The 8,158-nt window shown below is 39.7% G+C and overlaps 1 long non-coding RNA gene across 1 annotated transcript; it reads right to left on the bottom strand.

The window, feature by feature from the left end:
- Positions 1-1,525: 1,525 nt before the first annotated feature.
- LOC145428506 (uncharacterized) lies at positions 1,526-4,673 on the bottom strand. Its single transcript, XR_013908792.1, has 4 exons — positions 4,389-4,673; positions 2,666-2,828; positions 2,065-2,160; positions 1,526-1,842 (listed from the first exon to the last, which is right to left on the bottom strand). It is a non-coding gene; the product is annotated as an uncharacterized LOC145428506 (long non-coding RNA).
- Positions 4,674-8,158: the final 3,485 nt, after the last annotated feature.

Below are 8,158 nucleotides of genomic sequence, written 5' to 3'. Positions count from 1 at the left end.
ACGAATGAAGTGGTGCTGTCACTTGCATTTAGGCCTTTGAACATCGATCCAGTCAGAGAAAGCCAACCACCTGAGGAGATGAAGACGGCTGAGCAAACTTGCTTATAAACACTTCTTATTAAGTTGGATTCTTTTTTTTTTTTTACATCACAAAGAGCGGTTGTTTTATCCTTTTAAATCCCCAGCTTTGTCAACATGACTTTTATTGTTCAGCAGTTGCTCCATTAATGCACTCTCTGACACTACGCAGAAGAAGAAAAAGAAGCTAAAGTGAGTGTCTCTAGATAGCTGGAACTGCAATATTCCCACCATCAGTCTGAAAGAGAATAAAACATTTGCCCACTACACATGGTTTCCTTCCCAAGTGAAATTCCCAGACTGCTGACTGTATAAAATTCAACAACACTATCTTCCTTTCATGCATTTTTGAGAAGAGCAAAGGGATCCGGAGGCTAGCGTCACTTTGATCGTTCACTGGTTGGTTGGTTTGTTTGTTTGCTTTTCTGAAGCCCGGCACTCTATTTTCCCCTCTTTTTTACGATGAATTGATAAACCATCTGCTCCAGTGACAGTTCAGAGCAGAGTGTCATCAACTCAGATTCATGCAGATGCTACTGTCAGGCTGCCAGCCGGAGAACCAGAGACACGTCGTACTGCAAATTGTTTGTGTGTACGTGTGTGTAGGGGTGTTTACCACAGAACAGTGTGTGCACTCTTCCTATATTACCATTTATCTATAAGACTAAATGCACACTTCACTAGCTGTGTCCCAATTCAGTGGCCACATTCTCCAAAGGCTGCATTTAGAGTCCGATTACGTCACAGCGAGGCGACTGTCCCAATTTGAAGACTCAGCCCAAAAATGTGATTCAAAGGTCACATTGGTCCCCTTTAAAGACCCCCCTACCCTAAGTTTCACTGTGCTGAACCACCCGATGGGCTATTTCTTTCTTCCAAAAAATGCGTTAGAGGATTAGGCTTTTAAATGTAAGTCAAATGTGAGTTTCAAAAGCTAGCTGTGCAAATGTTAAAAGCTTAGAAGCTCTAGTGCTTTTAAGCTCTTAACATTTGTATAAAAGTGTTTTTTCACCTAAATGTGTTGTTTTCTTTACCTAAAGTAAACCTACTGTGATTAACATGTTGGTCTTCCTATTTCATTTAGCTGAAAAGAGAATGACCACTTTTTCACAGGGTCCAAGACTTTTGCCACCGTAGGTTGAATTTACAGCAGAAATCTCTCTGTTATAGAGCCAATGATGGCCAGTGACAGGGCGGGTAGATAGAGTCCACTGTTCTTTCCATTAGTCCTGTCAGCAAATTTAATCTTTATTTTTTTTATCCCAAATATGGCTCTGAAATAAACGTTTCTTTGGATGCTGTGTGTCCTGCTCTCCAGGTATTCCATGTTACTCCAGGTGTTAACATAGTTAAGATGTTGTCTGCCTGTGATCAGAACATTTGTGGAGAAGATGAGTCTGAAGGGGAAAATCAACTCCTTGCCAAAAAAAAAAGGGAAAAGTTTGCATTTGTTTTCAAATATTATGCATCTTTATTTAAAATAAAGTAATTAATTCCTAAGCTATTATAAAATGCTCTTTATTGCTCCGTTTGTCAACTGCCGTTTTCAGTTTCCTCAGCCTTTAGGGTTACGTCTATCTGGATTCAGCCGAGGGTGTGAAGGGGAAGCACACTGCTGCTCCTCGGCCTGGTTTGGCTTCATGGATGAAGTGTTGGGACAAAGGCCGTCCACCAGGCCTCCTGTCCTAATTGCCTCCATCCGTGAGGAGACTCCAGGGCCAAGTTCAGCAGTGGGTGAACCAGAGAAGGATAATAAGGAAGAGGCTGAAGATGAAAGTCGGCAGGAGCCAGAGAAAAGAAAACGAAAGAGAGAGGATGAGCTGCTCAGTCTAATCAGAGAGGACAGCAGAGGGAGAGGAGAGTGCAAAACAACAAAATCCTACCAATAAACAGTTAATCATGAAATTACCCTATTTTTTAATTTTTTAAAAATATATATGTATATATAGCTATGTGCAACATAAAAGCTGATTAATGAAAACTTACAAAGAAGCAAAGAAGAACAACACTGATGAGCGTGTCTTTGTTCTCTCTTCTTCCTCTCGTTGCGGCAGATGGCCCCGCCCCTCCCTGAGCTTCGTTCTGCTGGAGGTTTCTTCAGTTAAAAGGGAGTTTTTCCTCCCTGCTGTCTCCAAAGTGCTTGCTCATATGGGGTCACATGGTTGTTGTGGTTTTCTCTGTTTTCTTTGTATTATTGTAGGGTCTCTACCTCACAATATAAAGCACCGTAAGGCAACTGTTGTTGTGATTTCGTGCTATATAAATAAAACTGAATTAAATAAGAATATGTAAAATTACTTGCATGCATTACATGTATGCTGGAGATTCCAAGGTTAACCTGAGTGTACTGACAGAGGGACAGGTTCTTTTAACAAGGCCTGAGTTTTGGGTGAACTTGGAGTCAAAGATGGCGTTGCTGGATCTTCTGGACATAGATTAGAGCGATGGATAAGGAGCCGTAACTCTTTTCGAACCGGCAAGTGGAACATCAAACAGGGTGGTCTCTTTTCCACTGTCAACCACATCGTCCATCACCACATCCATTATTATTAATCTTTAACAGCACCCTTAAAACAGGAATACTTGCCTGGCACAGTAATCGTGGCCTGGGGGGTACTTCCTCCAGAGCAGACAGTTCAGTTAATCCTGCCAGAGAGCACCACCGACTGCCTCCAACCGTTATGCCCCTCATCCTTGCTTCATCTTCCTCAGGCTTGTCCTCCAGGGCCATTCACCAGCACCAACAGTTACTGTGGAGAACAGAACCTGCTATTATGACCTGAAATGGTTTAAAAAAATGTAAGCAGATATTAAAATACAGATGGTCTAATCAGGTTTGTCAGAACTGCCCGTTGCTCGTTTGATGTTTATTTAATTTGACTAAAGATGCTAACTCCTTCCTCTCATGTCATTAATATAAAATGACACAGAGGCAGCATTTTTAATTTAATTTAATTTTAACACTTCATACATGCTCTTTTTGCTTGGAGATACATTTGCAGATGAGAAAACAGGATTTTTTTAAACTGAACTTTACTGACTTTTTATTTTGAAAAGGATGTCTGGGTGTATATCACCAGGTCTGAAACCAAAATCCACCAAAAAGGTGATTAAAAAACATTCTGCTTGCCTTTCTGTAGAGTTAATTTAAAGGTTCTGAGCTGCAACATGTGTGTTTGAACTGACAAACTCACCTGAGACACAGACTTACATTTATTGACATGCTGCCAGTTTTATGAGACTGTTTTAGAGTGAAGGTACTGTAGCTTCTAACAGACCATGTAAAACACAACAGCTGCATGGGGAAATCTCCACTTTGTTCCATTATTCAGCTGCCTTCCTTTGAAACTTGGCTTATGTATGATTGAACAAGGCTTAAATTTAGATTGGATTTTCTGAGAAGACTACTTGCTATTTTAAGCCCCAAATTTTGTCATACTGACGGAATCTGTGACATGGGTACAGCTGGTAAATGACATGGTTAATATGCACTCTGCACGGTCACTACAAGACAAGCTTGGCAGTGAGTAATGCTGGATGAATGACGACTAAAAGCTGCAGGCAAAAAGATCGATCCAGGCCTCAGAGTGGGTACATGTCAGCACTGGGAAAGGCACTCATGGCGTTGACTGTGACTGTAGCATGCAGGAAATCTACAGTGGGTAATGAACACAGCAGATTTCCATGTTTAGCATTCATTTAAACATTTTAAATATAGTTGGCTCTACTGTTTGGTGCTCTGGAGGTAGCATACAATGGGATTATCAGAGCTTGTACCCTGCAAACAGCTGTCTGGTCCTACTGCATAAAATGGGACTGATGAAAGCAGTTACAAGGTGCTAAAACACTTCGGGAACCAAAATAATGAGCTAAAAGAGGCAAAAGGAATCTCTCTTTATTTCACTAAGTCTTCCTGGACTGAATCATTTAATGTCACCAAAAACATGACATTAGTTTAATCCTTAGTAGAGATAAAAACAACAGTGCAGGATTTAATCTCAATTTTGAATTATTTTTTAAAAGAAACTCAAAGAATGAGATTTATTTCCTGTTTTCAAAAAGGCCTATAAGTAGACTCTAAAGTTGCAAACAAATTAGATTTTTGGCATTTCATTCTGAAAGCCTTTTAGTACTGATGGAAAAATTTGCATCATCGCTCAACGTCAAAGTGTTTTCTGGCTTCACCAGAATAAAGAACTCAAGTAAGATAAATTAGGAGGAGTGAAGTAATTGGCAACTTTGTATGAGATAAGTACTCAAGAAAATATTAAGATGAATTATTTAGACCAACCACAGGAATCATTTATTACCACATGAATCTTCTGCGTAGCAGCTGCTTCCTTCATGTAGCCAGTGACATTATAAAGTTGAGAAATGACAAACTGCAATGCAATCTGTGGATTCAGTGGTACGGTGGGAAAAGGCTGATGCTGATTGTCGAGGCAGAAGGAATGGGGATCAAAATGCAAGACTAAGGAAACCAGGAAATGCAGGTTTAGTGTTGATAATTTACAGAAAAAAAACATAAACAGGGCAGGAAATGGTAGGAATGGTGGAAAACTCAGGGAATGTGGTGCAAGGAAACAGACAAGCATGGGGGACAATGGGTGAGTGAGAAAATAAATACATGCAAGACAACGAGGGGAGAGTAACAGGTGAGGACACAGCTGAAGGCAATGCACCTAATGAGTCGGAGGGGGAAGTTAACCTTGAAACAAGGCACAGAAAACAGCTGCTGTCAAAATAAAACAGGAAACATGACGTGGATCTTGTTGGAGCATTGGACCAAGCTGTTAATGAAGCTTTAATGTTTTGTAACTTGCACACAAGTTGCTTATGCAGCTGATAGTTGGGGTTGAGGGTGGGTGAGGGGGGGTAAGGAGGGCTGAGCCTATCACAATGGACATATCGAAACAGTAGAAGCAGCAGAAGCTGAAGATGATGTTTAAACAAAAACTTTGAAGGCCAAAGTAAAGAAAGTTTCCATGTGAACATCAGCTGAACATTGATCAGGAGGTCCCAAGGTGAACCTCATTCAGATTTCCCCTGTGAGGTCTCCTACGTTGCCCCCAGCTGAGTAAAGAGAGTCAGGTTCAAATCCCTGAACTGGGGATGTGGAGCTACACCGCGTGGGGTCCGATGTGAAAACACAAAAGAACCTGAAGAAGCTGGTGGAGGCGTCCGGGGAGGGTTCTTGTTTTTTGTGAAGTGCAGGGCTACCTGCTCATCCCATGATAGTTGCCCAGGTCCTGAGCAGCATGTGCTCTTGCTGGCCCTTGAAAGTCAAGGGGAGAAGGTGTTAGTCTCATCTCAGGCTCACAGCAGGTTTCCGAGTTGAACCTCTGAGAAGTTACATAGATCAAGGCAGCTACGGGAAGCTGGAGAGCCAGATCCATGACTTCCACATCTATACTGTGGGACAGGTTGCCATGAAGTTGAGACAAGTTGCTGTTTGTAATTCAGAGCAGAATATTGTAGCAGACTTGTTTATCTGTAATATCAGGATTGCTGTGCAGGTCCATGATTTCTTAAACAAGAAGTCAAAAAGAGAAAGTCTGAAGCATATAGCAGTGAAACAGAGGTCAGTGCATCAAATGGTTAGAAAAAAACTATTTTTAAATCATTTACTTCAGTTTTACAGATAACTCTAAATAACGTTTAGCGTCTGTGTTGGTATCTGTGTAGGGTTTAAATAAAAGACTTTGTGTTACCATAATCCTCAACATTAAACTAGCCTCCAAGAAAAGAAAAACATAAAGAAGGATTAAAGTTTGAGAGTAAAATACACCTGTAGGGTTTAACTGACGTTTGACTGGATCTTTGATTAAAGCCACCAGAGGAATGATTCATGATTTGCTTTAATTTGTACTACTTTACTTTTCAGATTGTATCCTGAGCTGTGTTTAATAGGCTACTGTGATCACTTTCCATGGCAAAAGTAATAAAAACGTGCTGGTAACTGCACAAAACACTTGCATGACAATTCTGCTGTTGACTATCCGCCAATGAACAATCAAATTTAGCCTGAAATAACTTGATTGCAAAAGACTAAAGTAGATAAAATGTCCTTGTTGGGAAATTTAAGGTGATACAGTGACGGTGCTGCTCTCTATCAGCAGCTTTAATTCACCCAAAGGATTTTCTAAACAGTAATAGCTGATACAAGTGATATTTAGTAGATCTGTGCCCTTAAGCTCAGATAACAGCTTTATTTAAATGAAAATAAACCAAATCTAATGAGTGGATTTTTTTTTTTACACCTGCTAGCAAAAATAAAGTGAACTGAGAAAGAAATCAAGACTGTGAAGCAGTTTGTGGATGCATTATGAACAGTATGTTGATCCATGTTGTAAATTTCTAATGAGCGCTGTATGTGGAATATTTAAGAACCTTTTTTGATGTGAGCTCCGAGGTTGAAAGCAGATGATTAAAAGCCGTTGTTGCAAGTGACAGGTAGCAAGCAAGGAGGCCTGAGAAGACAAACTCAAAAAGATGGTTTGAGGGTAGAAAGCTGCCTTGGAATTTCTGCAGATTTGATCTTTGTCTAAATGATTTCTGATCTAGTGAAATTAGAACATATGCCATTTTGACACATTTTCCCTCCAGCCCAGAGGAAATGAATCAGCTATGGTGTTTGTCTCTCTGCCTCACTACAGCTGGAGGTCACATGAGACTTTTGTGCTTATTTATTTCCTCCAAAGGAGGATTTCTGATTAGTTTTTTCACCTTCTAACCTTCCGTCTATGTCCAAATCCAAGGCATGTGGTGCAATGGGACTCGTAGGATGTAAATAATTGCTGAGATTGATAACATTACTATTAAAGGAATATGCTGCTCAAATTCCTTTGAGGAACGAATCCTCAGCAGTTCCTCACTGAAGAAGGATGGCAGATGAAGCTTTCCCTGAGAGAAACTGTTGTGGAAGAGAGTATCATCGAAAAGCTTCTTGCGTCAGTGGAATTGATGTCAGAATGATGTTTGCGTTGCTTTTAAGTATTTAAGTTTTGGATTCTTCTCCATATTTTATTGATTTTCCTCTTTGTGTTTCTCATTATTTCCCTTTTTGCTGTGTTTCATAGTCCATGTCTTCCTCTCCTTTTCAGTTCTGGTCACTCCCTCTTTAATTTTGGCAGTCACATTTCCCTGTGTGTCTTTTTTTACTTCCTGTTTTTTGTCCTTTTCCCTTCGTTATACCCAATTTCTCCACTTTGATTAGCTTCGCCTATATTGATGTAGTCCATTCCTGCTTTTTCTTTCTCTCCCTGGTGTTCAGTGACTTTTAATTTATTTTTTGGATTTTTTTGTGGATATTTTAATTTTTGACTATTAAAAAAATAAGAGCTTGTTTTTTTTGTTTGTTTGTTAAGACATACCTGCATCTTGTGTCCTGCATTTGATACATTTACAACATAACAATGATTGATTGGTGGTGGTGGGTGATTGAACCTTACTAGTCCTTGGTTGGGTCTTTTGCTTTCAGAACTGTCCGAGTTCATGGCACAGATTTGGTCACAGAGTGTCATGATAACATCACATAATTGCTCCAGATTTGTCTGCTGCATGTCCGTTGAAAATAGTGATGGTTTAGATCACAGATGGTAAACTCTTTTTAGATCATGGGCCACATAAAACTCCATTGGATTTCCATCCAGTTAAATCCCCCTTTTTATATCCCTCAGCTGGCCTGGGAACGCCTCGGTGTTAGGCTCTCTGCTTAGGCTGCTGCCCCCACAACCTGGCCCCAGATAAGTGGAAGAAAATCGATGGATGGATAAATTCCCATTCCTGTCAGAATAAAGAAGTTTAACTACACATTTCATCCCTGAGATATCTGAATATAAGAAAAAGAAGTGCCATTTCAACTGTACAGCTCAGGTTTTTTTGTTTTTGTTTTTTACATGAAAATGGGCTTCATTTGTAACAAATAAATATGTAAAAATACCCCAAAAATTCTGGTGAAAGTTTTTGTAAATTCACGAAAAATGTCATTTTATTATTATTCTTATTTATTTTTTTATTGTGGACCCATTGTAAAAAAACTAAAAAACTTGGATGTTTAAAAAACTTGAACTTTAATGTC

The sequence above is a fragment of the Astatotilapia calliptera genome, chromosome 4, assembly GCF_964374335.1.
Source record: "Astatotilapia calliptera chromosome 4, fAstCal68.1, whole genome shotgun sequence".
NCBI lineage: Eukaryota > Metazoa > Chordata > Actinopteri > Cichliformes > Cichlidae > Astatotilapia > Astatotilapia calliptera.
The sequence above is the reverse complement of the archived record's forward strand: the minus strand, read 5'-3'. Positions and strand labels throughout refer to the sequence as shown.